The sequence below is a fragment of the Mustela nigripes genome, chromosome 14, assembly GCF_022355385.1.
Source record: "Mustela nigripes isolate SB6536 chromosome 14, MUSNIG.SB6536, whole genome shotgun sequence".
Taxonomy (NCBI): Eukaryota; Metazoa; Chordata; class Mammalia; order Carnivora; family Mustelidae; genus Mustela; species Mustela nigripes.
Genome location: NC_081570.1, coordinates 84,928,697 through 84,946,818, shown reverse-complemented (window position 1 = coordinate 84,946,818; position 18,122 = coordinate 84,928,697). Strand labels below are relative to the sequence as shown.

Genomic DNA, 18,122 nt, shown 5'->3' with positions numbered 1-18,122 from the left:
CACCCAACCTCCCACCCCCCCGCCCCTCCAAAACACTCAGATTGTTTTCCAGAGTCCATAGTTTCTTACGGTTCGTCTCCCCCTCCAGTTTCCCCCAACTCCCTTCTTCTCTCCCTCTCCCCATGGCCTCCATGTTATTCCTTATGCTCCACAAATAAGCGAAACCATATGATAATTGACTCTCTCTGGTCTGCTGTTTCTAAACTTGAAAAATCACATTATCAGAAAAGGAGTCTATAAAGGCATCATTCTGAGGTATAGCTGATGAATTGGTAAGACCTCCCTTCGCTGCCTTTGTATTTTAACCAAAACCATATGTCCTGCTAGGAAAAAGCCTACATGATACAACCTTGCAATAATAACTCAAAGATATTACTTACTGTCTGTGAAGAGAGAATCAGATTTTCCCTATCAGGTCTGCAAGCTGGATTGTCCGGGAGACACTCAAGGTCTCTGGCTGTAAGCATGTGGATTTGCAAGCTCCTCTGGCCATTGCGCCTGAGGATGAAAGGACCGTCACTTCAATTGCAAAGACCAGGATTTTTTCTTCGCAGTTTGTATGTTTTGTCCCTACTCCCAACCCTTCTAAACATGGGGGGAGGGGGATCTGAAATCAGAGTACTTTTCCTGGAACAAAGCTGAAGAATGCCTGACTGTGCCTGGCCAAAGTGTGCCTCTTCATGGGGTATATAAAAATCTGGAAAACTGCATGAATTCTGCTAGCCCCATACCTGTACCTAAACCTAAGAAGCCTGCTTTGTGCCTCCACTATGTGTTGTTTGTAGTGTTCATCTTGAGACCTTGCCTGGTTATTTCCATAAAGTTGCATTTAAGTAAGTAGGCAATTATGAGAGCTATTTTGAGTACATGTTTCTCCTATAAGTCTTCACAGAAGTCTGGATACCAATTTGTTCATTAATTGAATTCCTACTGTCCTTGCATTGTTGATTTTCTTCTCTAGAATAATAGCATTTGATTCTTCCTACAGTAGGATTATAGCTATGTGTAGAATTATCTACTAGAAATAGGCCTTTTTAAAAATTATTTTTATTAATATATATTATTAGCCCCAGGGGTACAGGTCTGTGAACCATCAGGCTTTCATACTTCACAGTGGTCACCATAGCACATACCCTCCCCAATGTCCATAACCCAACCACCCTCTCCATACCCTCCTCCCCCCGGCAACTGTCATTTGTTTTGTGAGATTAAGTGTTTCTTATGGTTTGTCTCCCTCCTGCTCCCATCTTGTTTCATTTTTTTTCTTTCCTTATCTCCTAACCCCTCCCTTTCAAATCAGAGAGAACATATGATCTGATCATATGATTTGATCAGAGAGAGCATAATACCCTCTAGTTCCATCCACATCTTTGCAAATGTCAAAATTTCATTTCTTTTGATGACTGCATAGTATTCCAGTGTGTGTGTGTGTGTGTGTGTGTGTGACACATCTTCTTTATCCATTCATCTGTTGATGGACATCTAGGTTCTTTCCATAGTTTGGCTATTACGGACATTGCTGCTATAAACATTTGGATGCACATGACCCTTCGGATCACTACATTTGTATCTTTAGGGTAAATACCCAGTAGTGTGATTGCTGGGTCATAGGGTAGCTCTATTTTCAACTTTTTGAGGAGCCTCCACACTGTTTTCCAGAGTGGCTTCACTGACTCGCAGTCCCACCAACAGTGTGGGAGGGTTCCCCTATCTCCACATCCTTGCCAACACCTGTCATTTCCTGACTGGTTAATTTTAGCCATTCTGGCTGGTATGAGGTGGTATCTCATTGTGGTTTTTATTTGTATTTCCCTGATGCTGAGTGATGTTGAGAACTTTTTCATTGTCTTTTGGGCATCTGGATGTCTTCTTTGCAGAAATGTCTGTTCATGTCCTCTGCCCAGTTCTTGATTGGATTATTTGTTCTTTTGGTGTTGAGTTTGATAAGTTCTTTATAGATTTTGAATACTAGCCCTTTTTTTGGTATGTCATTTGCGAATATCTTCTTCCATTCTGTCAGTTGTCTTTGGTTTTGTCGACTGTTTCCTTTGCTGTGCAAAAGCTTTTGATCTTGATGAAGTCCCAATAGTTCATTTTTGCCCTTGCTTCCCTTGCTTTTGGTGATGTTTCTAGGAAGAAGTTGCTGTGGCTGAGTCAAAGAGGTTGTGGCTTACGTTCTCAAAGATTTTGATGGATTCTGGTCTCACACTGAGGTCTTTCATGCATTTTGAGTTTATTTTTGTTTGTGGTGTAAGGAAACGGTCCAGTTTCATTCCTCTGCATGTGGCTGTCCAGTTTTCCCAACACCATTTGTTGAAGATACTGTCTTTTTTCCATAGGACATTCTTTCTTGCTTCGTCGAAGATTAGGTGACCAGAGTTGCGGGTCTATTTCTGGGCTCTCTCTTCTGTTCCACTGATCTATGTGTCTGTTTTTGTGCCATTACTATACTGTCTTAATGATTACAGCTTTGTAATAGAGCTTGAAGTCTGGAATTGTGATGCTACCAACTTTGGCTTTATTTTTCAACATTCCTCTTGCTATTCAGGGTTTTTTCTTGTTCCATATAAATTTTAGGATTATTTGTTCCATTTCTTTGAAAAAAGTTGATGGTATTTTGATAGGGAATGCATTAAATGTGTAGATTTCTTAAGGAGCATGGACATTTTCACAATATTTGTTTCTACGATGTGTGAGCATGGCATGTTTTTCCATTTCTTTGTGTCTTCCTCAATTTCTTTCATGAGTACTTTATGATTTTCTGAGTACAGATTCTTTCCCTCTTTGGTTAGGTTTATTCCTAGGTATCTTATGGTTTTGGGAGCAATTGTAAATGGGATCAACAGTTTAATTTTTCTTTCTTCTGTCTTGCTGTTGGTGTATAGAAAAGCAACTTATTTCTGTGCATTGATTTTATATCCTGACACTTTGCTGGATTCCTGTATGAGTTCTAGCTGTTTTTGAGTGGAGTCTTTTGGGTTTTCCACATAAAGTATCATATCATCTGCAAAGAGTGAGAGTTTGACTTCTTCTTTGCCAATTCAGATGCCTTTTTATTCTTTCTTTTTTAAATTTAATTTTATTTCTTTTTGGCGCTCCAAAATTCATTATTTATGCACCACACCTAGTGCTCCATGCAATACGTGCCCTCCATAATACCCACCACCAGGCTCACCCATCTCCTCACCCTCTTCCCCTCCAAAACCCTTAGCTTGTTTCTCAGAGTCTACAGTCTCTCATGGTTTATCTTCCCCTCCAATTTCCCCCATCTCACTTCTCCTCTCCATCTCCCAATGTCCTCCATGTTATTCCTTATGCTCCACAAGTAAATGAAACCAGATGCCGATTCAGATGACTTTTATTTCTTTTTCTTGTCTGATTGCCAAGGCTAGGACATCTAGTACTATGTTGAATAACAGTGGTGATAGTGGACATCCCTGCCATGTTCCTGACCTTAGGGGAAAAGCTCTCAGTTTTTCCCCTTTGAGAATGATATTCACTGTGGGTTTTTCATAGATGGGTTTGATGATATTGAGGTATGTATCCTCTATCCCTACACTTTGAAGAGTTTTGATCAAATTTGTGTTTGATCTTGAATCAAGAAAGATGCTATACTTTGTCAAATGCTTTTTCAGCATCTATTGAGAGTATCATATGGTTCTTGTTCTTTCTTTTATCAATGTATTGTATCACATTGATTGATTTGTGGATGTTGAACCAATCTTGCAGCTGGAATAAATCCCACTTGGTCATGGTGGATAATCCTTTTAATCTATTTTGGTGAGAATTTTTGCATCCGGGTTCATCAAGGATATTGGGCTGTAATTATCCCTTTTGATGGGGTCTTTGTCTGGTTTTGGGATCAAGGTAATGCTGCCCTCATAAAATGAGTTTGGAAGTTTTCCTTCCATTTCTAAGTTTTGGAATAGTTTCAGGAGAATAGGTATTAATTCTTCTTTTAATGTTTGGTAGGTTTCCCCTGGGATCCCGTCTGGCCCTGGGATCTTGTTTGTTGGGAGATTTTTGATGACCACTTCAGTCTCCTTATTGGTTGTGGGTCTGTTCAGGTTTTCTATTTATTCCTGGTTCAGTTTTGGTAATTTATAAGTCTCTAGGAATGCATTCATTTTTTCCAGATTGTCAGATTTGCTGGCATATAGTTGTTCATAATACGTTCTTATAATTGTTCATATTTCTTTGGTGTTGGTTGTGATATCTCCTCTTCCATTCATGATTTTATTTGTTTGGGTCCTTTCTCTTTTCTTTTTGATGAATCTGGCCAGAGGTTTATCAATCTTATTAATTCTTCCAAAGAACCAGCTCCTAGTTTCACTGATGTGTTCTACTGTTCTTTTGGTTTCTATTTCATTGATTTCTGGTCTGATCTTTATTATTTCTCTTCTTTTGCTGGGTTTAGGCTTTCTTTCATCTTCTTTCTATAGCTCCTTTAGGTGTAGGGTTAGGTTGTATACTTGAGACCTTTCTTGTTTCTTCAGAAAGGTTTGTATCGCCATAAACTTTCCTCTTAGAACTGGATTTGCTGTGTCCCAAAGATTTTGAACAATTGTGTTTTCATTTTCATTTGTTTCCATGAATTTTTTCAATTCTTCTTTAATTTCCTGGTTGACCCATTTATTCTTTAGTCAGATATTCTTTAACCTCCATGCATTTGAGTTCTTTCCATTTTTCCTCTTGTGATTGAGTTCTAGCTTCAGAGCATTGTGGTCTGAAAATATGCAGGGAATGATCCCAATCTTTTGGTACTGGTTGAGACCTGACTTGTTTTCCTGGGTGTATCTATTCTGGAGAATGTTCCATGTACACTAGAGAAGAAGGTGTATTCTGTTGCTTTGGGATGGAATGTTCTGAATATATCTGTGATGTCCATCTGGTCCAATATGTCATTTAAGGCCTTTATTTCCTTGTTGATCTTTTGTTTAGATGATCTGTCCATTTCAGTGAAGGAGGTGTTAAAGTCTCCTACTATTATTGTATTATTGTTGATGTATTTCTTTGATTTGTTATTAACTGGTTTATATAAGTGGCTTCTCCCGTGTTAGGGGCATAGATATTTAAAATTGTTAGATCTTCTTGTTGGACAGACCCTTTATGTATGAGATAGCATCCTTCCTCATCTCTTAGTATAGTCTTCGGCTTAAAATCTAATTTATCTGATACAAGGATTGCCAGCCCAGCTTTCTTTTGATGTCCATTAGCATGGTAAATTGTTTTCCACCCCCTCACTTTAAATCTAAAGGTGTCTTTGGGTCTAAAATGAGTTTCTTGTAGACAGCATATTGATGGGTTTTGTTTTTTATCCATTCTGATACCCTGTGTCTTTGATAGGGGCATTTAGCCCATTTACATTCAGGGTAACTATTGAAAGATATGAATTTAGTGCCATTGTATTGCCTGTAAGATGACTATTACTGTATATTGTTTCTGTTCCTTTCTGGTGTGTTACTTTTAGTCTCTCTCTTTACTAGAGGACCCTTTCAGTATTTCCTGTCAGGTTGGTTTAGTGTTTGCAAATTCTTTTAATTTTTGTTTGTCCTGGAAGCTTTTTATCTCTCCTATTTTCAGTGACAGCCTAGCTAGATAGAGTATTCTTGGATGCATATTTTTCTCGCTTAGTGCTCTGAGTATATCATGCTAGTTCTTTCTGGCCTGCCAGGTCTCTGTGGCTAAGTCTGCTGCCAGTCTAATACTTCTACCATTGTATGTTGCAGACTTCTTGTCCAGAGCTGCTTTCAGAATCTTTTCTTTGTCGCTAAGACTTGTAAGTTTTACTACTTGATGATGGGGTGTGGACCTATTTTTATTGATTTTGAGGGGGCTTCCCTGTGCCTCCTGGATTTTGAAGCTTGTTCCCTTTTCCATATTAGGAAAATTCTCTAGTATAATTTACTCCAATATACTTTCTGCCCCTCTCCTCTTTCCTCTTCTTCTGGGATTCCAATTATTCTAATATTGTTTTGTCTTATGGTATCACTTATCTCTCACATTCTCCCTTCATGGTTCAGTAGTCGTTTGTCTCTCTTGCTCAGTTTCTTTATTCTCTGTCATTTGGTCTTCTATATCACTAATTCTTTCTTCTGCCTCATTTATCCTAGCAGTAAGAGCCTCCATTTTTTATTGCACCTCATCAAAAGCTTTTATATTTCAACTTGGTTAGATTTTAGTTCTTTTATTTCTCCAGAAAGGGATTTTATTTCTCCAGAAAGGGATTCTCTAGTATCTTCCAGGCCTTTTTTTGAGGCCAGTTAGTACCTTGATAATTGTCATTCTGAACTCTAGTTCTGACATATTGCCAATGTCCATATGGATTATGTCCCTAGATGTTGGTACTTACTGCCTCTTGTTCTTTTTTGAGGGGCGAGTTCTTCCACCTTGTCATTTTATTCAGATGTGAATATATGAATGAGAGAATAAAATAATAAGAGGGTGGCAAAGACCCCAGAAAAATATACACTATTCAAATCAGAAGAGACCTTCCAGAAAGTGGTCGATTTTCTGTTCCTAGAATTGCTGCTCTTCTTCTCTTCTATCTCCTGTTGATTCTGTAGGTGTTTGGAATGAGATGATAACTATCTAGCTGAATTCCTGGGACCTAATGCTGTTTCAGTCTGCTAATCCTCCACTATCTTGCTTCCTCTGATTATGCCTTTAAAAAAATTTTACTTTATTCATTTGAGGGAGGGTAGGGTAGAGAGAGAGGGAGAAAAGCAGATACCTGCTGAACATGGAGCCTGATGTGGAAATTGATCCCAGGAGCCTGAGATCATGAACTGAGCAGAAATCAAGAGTCAGATGCTTAATCAACTGAGGCACCGAGGTCCCCCTGGAAATATGCTTTTATTATATTATCATTAGTAAGATATAGAAAGAGAGGAGAGAAGGGGCTATAAAAGAATGCTGAAATTAATCATGAGGATCTAACTCTGTATGTAAGAACTTTATGCCTTTAAGTTTTGGCATGATTAATTAGTCTGTATCAGAGTTTTCCTCCCACCAAAATGTATATCAATGTGGAAAAATATATAAAACAATGATTTGAAGGAAATGGGCAGCAACCAATGCAAGGTTAAGGTCTCTGAGCTAAGGAAAACACATGAGTTACATCCTGTATTCACCCTGATTTCTCCCCAAGTGCAATTTCTAAACCCCTCTGTGGGGGCATAGAGCCCAAGCTGAAAACAGCAGTGTTGCTATCAGAGGAAACAGGCTGGTGTTTGGAGTTACCATGGTGACTGGGATTTGAGGGGTAGGGTCTTAGAAGAGAGCTACAGAGGACCCTCAAAAATCTACACAAAAATTCACATTGGCTCTTTGGCTCACTCATAAAGCTATGCATGCACAGAATGAAATTTCAAGAGCTGGAAATTTTCAAGAGAAAAAATGCAGGGAGGCTTAGATATAATCAGGAATTTTAGTTTTCACAACTCTGAGGAGACATTAATGTTTGGGTCCAGCTAGTGAATGCCCTGGGCTTACTGTTGTCATTGAAACACCACATCCTAGAAGTTAGGAGAATGTAGTATGTAGTATTAGTAGTATGGTAGGATTAAGGGCTGGACTCCAGGAGAAAGGTCAAAAGTGAAATAGACCCACCCCAACATAGACTAACATCAAATGGCAGGATGAGGGTGATCCTCTAGAGACTTACTTGTCTGCCAGATAAAAACTTAATGCTCTTTAGAAGATGACATACTTCAAAGCACCCATGACGTATCACTTAGAACATCCAGCATATCATATAAAAGTATTAGGCATGCAAAGAAGCAGGAAAAGTGACTAATAAATAAGAGACAAGACGGGGGAAAAAGACCTAGATAAGATATAAATATGGAATATAATTTTCAAGGAGTTCAAAACAACCATGATTAAGGTGTTGAAAAATAAAGAAAAAGATGGTCAAAATTAATACAAAGATGGAATATTTCTATAGACATTTGGAATCTATTAAAAGAATCTGATAGATGTCTGGATCTGCACAGTGCAGTATTTGAAATTAAGGTCTTAATGCCTGACATATGACTAATTAGTCTAAATTCTCAAGGCAATTGCATTTATCTGCCACATAGATTAAAATCTGTGAATAGAGAAACCAATAAGTGTAGGCTGATTAATGGTAATGAAATCTAAGGGACTGGGGTTGCATAGGCAAAGGAGAAAATTTTTTTGTGAACTGTGCTAGATTTTGACCAATGATATGAGGCAACTATAAAACATGATGTTCAAATGACCAGAAATACATATTTAGTCTGTTCGTTAGTTTGTTGAGGCTGCTGCAACACACATGAGGTGGCTTATGCAACAGAAGTCACATGGCATTTTCCCTGGGTGTGTGTGTCTAGGTCCAAAATTTTTGCCCAAATTGTCATTAAGTTTCTGTTGCTTTCAACCTAAAAACCCAATAATTGAAATAATTGGAACAAGATATAAGCCTTTGAGACTTCAGCATACATGGAAATGATCAGAATGGAGCAAAACTTGGAGTTCCAGATGGACAAACCACCTGTTTCCTTGGCAGGCAAAAGAAGGAAGAACAAGGAATCTGAAATGAGCTGGAGGAAAAGAAGGGTGGAATTAAGAAGATTGATTTTTCTCCTACAATCATGTAGGAGAGGCCTAACTTCAGAGTCTAGTTATTGGAATGGATTCCAAACTAAGGACACTCTAAGATCTACCTCCATATGTAGATTCTCTAATGTCACATGGAAGCATTACTATTGCATGTTGGTTTCTATTGTAATTTGATGCTATTGATGCTTATACGGGTAGTTCTCAGCTGCCGTGTAAGTCAGCTCTATTTCCTTTTTTTTTTTTAAGGTTATTTATCTGAGAAATTTAAAGGTTATTTATCTGAGAGATAGAGAGGTAGACAGAGAGACAGAGGGGAGGGCAAAGGGAGAGGGAGAGATAAAATCTCAAGCTGACTTCTCTAACTGAGTATGGAGCCCGGTCGGGGGCTCGAGGTGGGACTCAGTCCTATCATCCTGAGATCATGCCTGTGACAAAACCTAGAGTGGGATGCTCAACAGACTGAGCCCCCCAGGCCCCTCAGCTCCATTTCCTTTGTAAATCATATTTTCTGAAGTAACGACATGCGTGGAAGGTGATGTTCACATCCACATCCCGGTCCTGTAGCTATCACTCGGTCTCTGGTTTTTCTGGAAAAATATATCAGTGCAAGTGAAACTAGTATTCTTAAACAAATGAACAAACAAACAAACAAACAAAACCCTTGGATTTTCTTTGAACTCTCTCTGTAGTGAAGAATAACCCTTTCCCAAGAGAAAGGCACGTAGTATGTAGTATTAGTAGTATGGTAGGATTAAGGGCTGGACTCCAGGAGAAAGGTCAAAAGTGAAATAGACCCACCCCAACATAGACTAACATCAAATGGCAGGATGAGGGTGATCCTCTAGAGACTTACTTGTCTGCCAGATAAAAACTTAATGCTCTTTAGAAGATGACATACTTCAAAGCACCTATGACGTGCTTTGGGATGTAAGTGTTAAGTGTCTGCCCTCAGCTTCTGGGATGTAATCTCTACACCCTTACAATGCCATGCCTGAGAGGAGTCTTGTGGGACTGGAGGTTATGGGATATCAGAGGTTTCACAGCCCCAAAACTTCCAGATACTCTGACAGAATGTCTGGATAGACTAATAATGTTATTCACTGTAGGAACTTTGAGTCACACAGCGTCAGCTTGATCCCAGACTACCTGGAAACTGAGGTCAGCCACATGGCCAGTCAACCACAGAACCTGATTCAAGACTCTGGATGCCAAGGCTTGGGCGAGCTCCCCTGGTTGGCGATTTTCCATACATGTCAGCATATGTTGCTGCTGGAAAAGTAATGCTGCGTATGGCTCAGTGTGGAGAGGACAACATGAAGCCTTGTGTTAGAAACTTTCCTGGATTTTGCCCCATGTACTTCTCTTGGCTGACTTTGATCTGTATCTTGTAATGTAACCTAATCTCTATCTTTTAATTTTTTTTTAAGATTTTATTTATTTATTTGTATGTGTGTGTGTGTGTGTGTGTGTGTGTGTGAGAAAGAGAGAGACAGAGAGCAGAAGCAGGGGGGGTAGCAAGCAGAGGGAGAAGCAGATTCCCCACTAAGCAGGGAGCCTGATGCGGGACTCGATCCCAGGACCCTGGGATCACGACCTGAGCCAAAGGCAGACACTTAACCGACCGAGCCACCCAGGCATCCCAAAACTAGTCTATATCTTAAACCATGAGGATAAGGGCTTCCAGTGAGTTCTGAGTTTTTCTAGTGAATTATTCAAACTAAGTATGGTCTTAAGGACCCATGAGTTTGTAATTGTCAGAAGTAAGGGTTACTGGTGGACTGCCTTCTATCTTCTCAGTCTAAAAAAACGTAAATAATTTATAGACAGTGTTTCTGTAATTACTGCTAGTGACAATTCATCTGTGACGAACTGCAAATTTAAGTCACTGGCTTGAAGATAATGTTGGTAGTTGTTTGTTAAAGGAAGAGGATTTGTGGTTTAAAATAACTGGCAATTTCTCTAAGTACTGTGGTATTCATTCAGTCAACAAGTATTTGCTGAGCACATTACTGAATACCTTAAAGACAGTCCCTTAAATAGAGATAATTCCTAGATTTTAAAGAAGCTTGGCAATAATGGCTAACAGAGAAATCTGATTCATTTTGAACAAGGATTAGTTTGTGGACAGAGACAGCTACATCAGGGCTACGAAGTCCATTTTGTTGTAGTGGTCAAAATTGTGATATCTGGAACCAAGTAAGCCTGGGCTAACTACCTAATGTGATTTTTCAGTATGCATACTGTGATTTTCATTGCAATTTTCTGCTCTTTCTCACTTTTCTCATCTGTAAAATGGAAATAATATCTACTTCATACACTTGTGAAGATAAGGTGGGACGATGTATTAAAAGATCCATCATATAATCAATACCTGTTATCTAATATTATTACTATATATATATATATATATATATATATATATATATATCTTTTAATGCATATTTAAAAAAAAGAAAAACGAGTGTGAGGGGATGTTGCTTCCTAGCATTACCTATTTTTATATCTGTGGCCACTTAGATCCTTGGTCCGAAGAGCTATTGCAGCACCGGGGCGGACAGCAGAGAAGATCCAGCTTTGAACGAACTGTCTGATGTAGCAGAAAAGCAAATGACTTGGCAGCAGTCACTTCAATGACAGTCACTTTTACTGCCTTTTGTTTTGTAAGTAAAATAGCAGGGCATTTTGGCTCTTGTGTATTCAGGGGTACAAAGCCCCAGAGAAGGTGAGATTGGATTTTGTGATCGCATGGCTTTTAGGCAGGGGAAGGATTGCGAAGCAGCTGGCGAGAGTAAAATATTCATTAGTTTAGTCTGTAGTCACAGTCACATGTTTAGATGGCTTCTCGGTGGGGTTAGTTCAAGTTCTGCCCCCAGACATTTTAATTTTACAGAATATATTGAACAGGCAGAACTACACAGAGCTTTGGTAAATTGTTTATTTCTGAGATTTTCTTCATTCTCATGAAAATGCATATTAGACATTAGTCTACCCAATTAAATTTACTGGACAGACAGAAGTGACAAAATAACATTAAAAGCTAACATTTTATAAAATTAAAATACTTAAAAGAAAACAAAAGAGGCCATGTTGTCCAACATGGAACCTTCTGCACACCCCTGCCTTTGAGCAATTTAGCCATTTTGGCTCAGTTCACTAATCTCTTCGAGGTAATTATACCTTGCACTGACATCACACCCTGGGCTCTTCCCTCTTATTCTCAAAATGAATAAATCCTCTTGGCTAGCAGTGTAGATTATATTCTGCTCCTTTTAAGTCAATTACTCAAAGTCACAAGGCTAGACCTTGGCAGAGCTCAAAGATTTGGTGCTAGTTCTCTCTTCAATGGACCCTCAGTCCCCAGACCGTAGCTTGCAGTGGAGACACGTGGAAAGCTTGTTGAAAATGCATACACCTGGGTGTGAGACACAGACTCACAATGTGCTGATTCACAATGTCTGGTACAGAAACCCGAAGTCAGCATTTTTAACCACCACACTCAGTAATCCTGAAGTAGGTGATTGTAGAACCACAGCCAAGGGATTACACAGGAGGTCTTCCAGAAGCGAAATCTATAGGTCATCTCTGCCTCCCTTCAGCCTGGAGAGTAATGGATGGTAAGTGCCATTTCCTGTGCCAGGGAGGAAAATAGAGCTGGTTTCTTCAAAAGAAATGCGGTGTTTTCTTTTTCTCTGTCTTGCTCACGCCTCTGTGAGGTTTACATCTGACACTTGAGAATTTTAGGTGGAAGCTAAGCTTTACTTTTGGGATCTCCAAGACTGGCTTCTCTGTGGTGTTCATATTGCATGAGGGAATGCACACGAATATGATAGAAACAATCCAAAGCTTCAACCATGAAATGTTCCTCTTTCTGGACAATCCGTGGATGCCCTCTGTAGCCACTGATGCAATGCCATGGTCTGACCCTCTTCCTGCTTTGTGTCTGGTTGCATCAGCTCCTTGGAACCTCTACAAGTAGTTCCCAGGAAACAGACGACATACTAACCTTTCTGAAGACCCACTGCTCTTTCCCAGAGCTATCTCATGAGATATACAAAATTGTGTATACAAGCTATCTCATGAGAATACAAAATTGCTTCTGGGGTCATTCTGGTCATCAGTCTCCAGAGGAGAGCAGTTTCTACAGCAATTGGATGCTCCTACCTTGTGCAAAAGCAGGAAGTTGTCGCCTTTCTTTATATTAAGGACCATTCAGCCTTTGGCAAGAGCTTATGTGGTTTTCTCTTGAACCTCTGTTTTTCTGGTCCTAATGGGAAATGCTTTCTTTTCACGGCGCAAGTGCTAGATATATAGTGTCAGAATAAATCCCACGTTCTGTGGGACTCCTGGCAACTATAATTGTGTCACAGAAACAACAAAACATGCTAATGAAGCAGGTTTTATTTCCTTCGGTAAACAGTCTGCATACATACTAAGTGTCCTGCAAACTAACAAAGATGATACATTAGGAAGTTTCTTAGCAGTTTCAGAATCATGTGATTGTATTTAATCTTCTTATTAGGAAAATGATGGGGGTTAGAATGGAGGAGAGGTTAGCAAACCTATTCTGTAAAATATTTTAGGCCCTGCAGGCCATATAGTCTCTTTTATAATTACTCAGTGCTGCTGTTGAAGCGTAAAAGCAGCCATAGACAAAACGTAAATGAACGGGCATGGCTTTGTTCCATGAATTCTTTATTTACAAGAACAGGTGGTAGACTGTGTCTGTCCTAGGGGCACTAGCTTACTGACCCCTGGACTCAGTTTGTAATCCTGTTCAAGCAAATTGCAATTCAACTGTCACTTGGTTGTCTTGTGATTAAGATCTATGGTGCTATCCATTTCTAATTTTGTCTTCCAAAGAACACTGGAATTAGAAATCATACTAGTATTTATTTAAAAACTCTTATGCTATACGAAAATATGTTTCAAATGGTAATTAATTGAGTTCTTCCAAACCTAAAAAAATGGCGCAATTATTATGATCTGTGTTTGCACATACACATTATTGTATGTACCCACAGTAAATGATGCAATTGGGAATCAAGCTCAGGTGAATCTGCTTTTAGAAACTGATTCATAAATACCACTGCTTTACATGGAGGTAGAATATTTTTATATCCCAAAGAGTTAGCACGTGTGCTAATCCCTTGCAGGGGAATGAATGTAGAGCAAGAATGAATGAAAAGAGAAAAAAAAAAAAAACAGGGAGCAGCCATGCAAAAGAGGGATTTTAATAGGTAGGTCTACAATGTCCAACATGACAGAAACTGAGGGAGAGAACTGAGGAGAAGCGATTAGATTTGAAAACAAGAAAGTGTATGATGACTCTCAGACCCCCAATGGGTGCGGCCAGGGGCCAGGTTACAAGAGGAATAATATGGGAAAGTAAATGTTGTTTTAGAAACTTGGCAATATAGTGGACAGACATAGGATTTTGCTTCCAATCCTACCCTGCCTCCATCTTTTCATTCTCTTCAAAAAAAACCAGCTAAGATATACATATCCTTTCACATGTTGATCTTTCCATAGCTAGCTTGGCAGGTTTGCCTGGCAAAACCTCAAGATTTACTCTTTTTTTTTTAAAGATTTTATTTATTTATTTGACAGACAGAGATCACAAGTAGGCAGAGAGGCAGGCAGAGAGAGAGGAAGGGAAGCAGGCTCCCTGCCGAGCAGAGAGCCCGATGCGGGACTTGATCCCAGGACTCTGGGATCATGACCTGAGCTGAATGCAGAGGTTTAACGCATTGAGCCACCCAGGTGCCCTCAAGATTTACTCTTAAAGGGTGCTCGAGAAGCCATTTATCAGTGTAGAACCCAGTAATCGAGTGACGGCCAGGCTCTAAGAGTTCCTTTCTGGTAATCAGGAGTCTTATGACAACATCACTGAGCTCCTTATTCTTTTACGCTCAGAGCAAGATGATATTTAGAGGCCAGCTTGTTGGGAAGTTACTTCACTGTGTCGTACAGATCTAAGAAATGTTGGAGCGACTGCTGTTCCCGAACACACAGGTGGTGGTGGAGTAATAAGCGAAGTTTTGTTGATTTTGCTTTTCTCATAAAACAGGAGAAATGGATCAGTTCTGGCAGAGTTCAAAGCCCTCGTTCTGTCACGAAAGAGAAATAACTCCAAGGGCCAGAAAAATAAGAAGACAATGTGTTTATGTCAGTCCTTAGATTAGAGAAGTTGTCACTGGCTGAAGTTCCAAGCAGGATTATGGCTCACTCCAGCCATCTGAGTGGGGGGCTGGGACCTGGTGCTGACATGGAAAGAGTTGGCCTCCTTTGCAAAAATCTTTAAATCAAACAACTGCTTTCAAAACAGATGTCTGTGAGGTGCCTGGGTGGCTAAGTCAGTTAGCTGATTCTTGATTTCAGCTGGGGTCATGATCTCATGGTCGGGAGATCGAGTCCCCATCCAACTCCGTACTCAGCATGGAGCCTGCTTGAGGTTCTCCCTCTCCCGCGGCCCCTTCCCACCCCTGCTTCTTTCTTTCCCTCTCTCAAATTAAAAAAAATTAATATTAAAGAAACCCAGATTGTCTATAATGCCAAACTTCAAACAACTCATTTTGAATTTTGAAAGAATCATGTGGGATACTTAACAATTACATAAATCTCTCGGGTGATCCAATATAGAAGTTTGAGTGAAGGTCAAAACTCTTCTATGATATTTCAAGATGTTTAAAAACAGTACTTTGAAAACAGAGGAAACTATGGGTTATCTGTATTAACCCTAGTGATGGTCATGAATAATGGACATGGACCAAACCTTAATTAGCCATTACCCAAAGTTCAGCGTCTAAGAAAAGTGAACATTCTATCAGAGTGGTTAATAAATTGCAAATTCAAATAATTCCATATATTAAAAATTTATTTTTCCATTTTGACAATGCTGATTTGTGACCTGCTCAAAAAATTATTATTAGAAAAAAAGAGGTAGGGCAAATGATTTGAATACTTTGTTCACTAAGTTGTGTAACTGAAGCTTAGCTACAATAACGTGTAATTCAATGATTTAATGAACACCTTGGTGGTGGTATGCAGTTTTTGTTAATTTAGGAAGTAGGATGGTTTTCATCTGCCCTTAATTATCATTTTTCTTGTACTTATTACTCACTTAATCTTTAAAAAGGAATTAAACCTTTTTATAGTATTAGAGTAGGTCATAATTAGTTCATTATGGAAGAATCAGAGTATAATTATTAATTCAACTTTCTGTTCCTTTTATTTATCTTTTTAATATTTATTCAGTTTTGAATTCAAAAGACCTTTAACGAGTTCTGCTAATTCCAAGTGCCAATAGTTACTTTCTCTTAGAAATGCAGACTAAGATATTTATCATAGTGGATTCAAATGTTGCCTGATTAAGTTCTCTGATTTTTCTTCACAGGTCACTTTTTATCTGATGAACGAAGACCTTTAGTTTTAGAAAGGGTTGGTTTAGTATGCAGTGTCTTACACAATGCCTACCACACACATAGTAAGTAGCTAGTGAATGATTTTGTATTTGTATTCTTTTGAAAAGTCTTTTCTCGGTGTCTTTTTTTGGCTTTAACTTCATTTTTTTTTTTTCAAGTTAAATCTAGTTTGACACAATTTTATAGACAACCAAGATTCCTAAGCTACTCATTAGTTGCACTTAGGTATTTGCCAACTTTGCTTGTTGACAAGTTGTTGACATTGGGACTAACTATAGAAGTGAGCACATCACCCAGAAATTTATTAAGATGCTTATTATTCTTTTATTTTTTTAAGGATTTTATTTACTTATTTGACAGAGAGAGATCACAAGTAGGCAGAGAGGCAGGCAGAGAGAGAGGAGGAAGCAGGCTCCCTGCCTAGCAGAGAGCCTGGGGATGCGGGGCTCAATCCCAGGACCTGGGATCATGACCTGAGCTGAATGCAGAGGTTTAACCCACTGAGCCACCCAGGCGCCCCGATGCTTATTGTTCTTATGGTTTCATATAAAGAAATGAAACCAAACAAACTCCAAAACTCATAGCCTGGCTTGTGTACATCTCTGGAATAAGAAAGTATTTCTGTTATTTATTTCAATTCTTAGAGTAAAACTGACTTTTTGAGAATCTGTTTACTATTCATTTTGGATAAGTTATAAAAACTCAGAATATAAATATATTTGACTTAAAATTACTACCTACTATCAATTTCTCTCATACAAGACAGTTTCATTTGTATTAAGTGCTTGAAATTGATAATTATATACATGGATATTTAATTAATTGAAAAACTGATTATTGAGGCTTTCCTATTTATTTTGAAAAACAAATTTATTCCAAGTATTTAAATGTGTTGAAACATGAATCTTCTCAGGCCGTTGCTAGAATATTACAGACAAAATAATACTGTTACTTGCTTGAAAAATCTTGTTCTTGCTATAAGAACAATCAAACAGAATTGCCAGAAGAAATAAAATATTTAGAATCATCTTATATTGAAATGTGTCTTCTACAGTTCCAACTAATATTAAATTATAAGTCACTAAGACTATACTTATCATGGCAAGCATTGAGTAGTGCATAGAATTTTAAAATCAATATGCTGTATACCTAAAACTAATATAACATTGTATGCCAATTATTCTTCCATAAGAAAAGAAATTAAAAAATTAAAAATCACCAAATCCAAGTATGTTTTTTATTGTACTGTTTAAACTGCAGATTTTAAATTATGATAAGAATTATCATAGAAGGAAATAGAACTTTATTTCTGAAAATATCATATATAGTACTTTTTTTTGGTGAGACAGCAGAGTCTCACAGCAGAGTGGAAAATATTTTCAAAATTAATACTTTCCCTTTAAAAATAAATTCTCATCATTAACTTTAAGAATTTCTGTGTCTTATTTTGTTCATGTATTAAAATTGCTTGTCATTCACTTTGTTGTAGAGAGAAAAGATAAAAGGGCAATTTTAAACATGATTGAAGGCAATATTCACTTGATGTAGACAAATTTTGTTGACATCACTAAAAATCAAACATCATTCTGAACATAATTAATTTCTGAACTGTTAGAATGTGGTTCTTTATTTAGCACTTGTTATGAGTTGAATGCGTCTCTTCCTGCCAACCCTCAAATTTATGTTGAAGTCCTAACCCCTTGCGCCTCAGAATGTGCATGTATTTGGAGATAAGGTCTTGAAAGAGATAATTAAAATGGGTCTTTAGGGTCGGCCCTAATCCAATGTGTCCTTATAAAAAAAGCCACATCAAGACACGTGGAGACAACGGCTGTCTACAAACCAAAGAGAGAGAGAGGCCTCTGAAGAAATCAATCCCAACAGCACCTTAATCTTGGACTTTTAGCTTCCGGAGCTGTGAGAAAATAAATTTCTGTTGTTAAGCCATTCTGTGACCGTGGCACCCGGTTTTGGCAGCCTAGCAAGGTGATAGACTACAGCTATCACTATGGAAATTCCGAGACAAATGTCTTCACTTTTCTGAGAGGTTTTTATGAATTTCAGCCCTGGTGGTTGTAAACCTTATCTTAGTCAGCTTCTCTATATCCTCTGACT

General features: G+C 38.4%; 1 long non-coding RNA gene across 1 annotated transcript in view; it reads left to right on the top strand.

The window, feature by feature from the left end:
* LOC132002216 (uncharacterized) overlaps window positions 1–16,148 on the top strand; it is a 32,409-nt gene extending 16,261 nt beyond the window's left edge. The window contains exons 4-5 of the long non-coding RNA XR_009399775.1: window positions 11,104–11,246; window positions 15,980–16,148. This is a non-coding gene — a long non-coding RNA (uncharacterized LOC132002216). The remainder of the gene's footprint in view (window positions 1–11,103; window positions 11,247–15,979) is intronic.
* The last annotated feature ends 1,974 nt before the right edge of the window (window positions 16,149–18,122 follow it).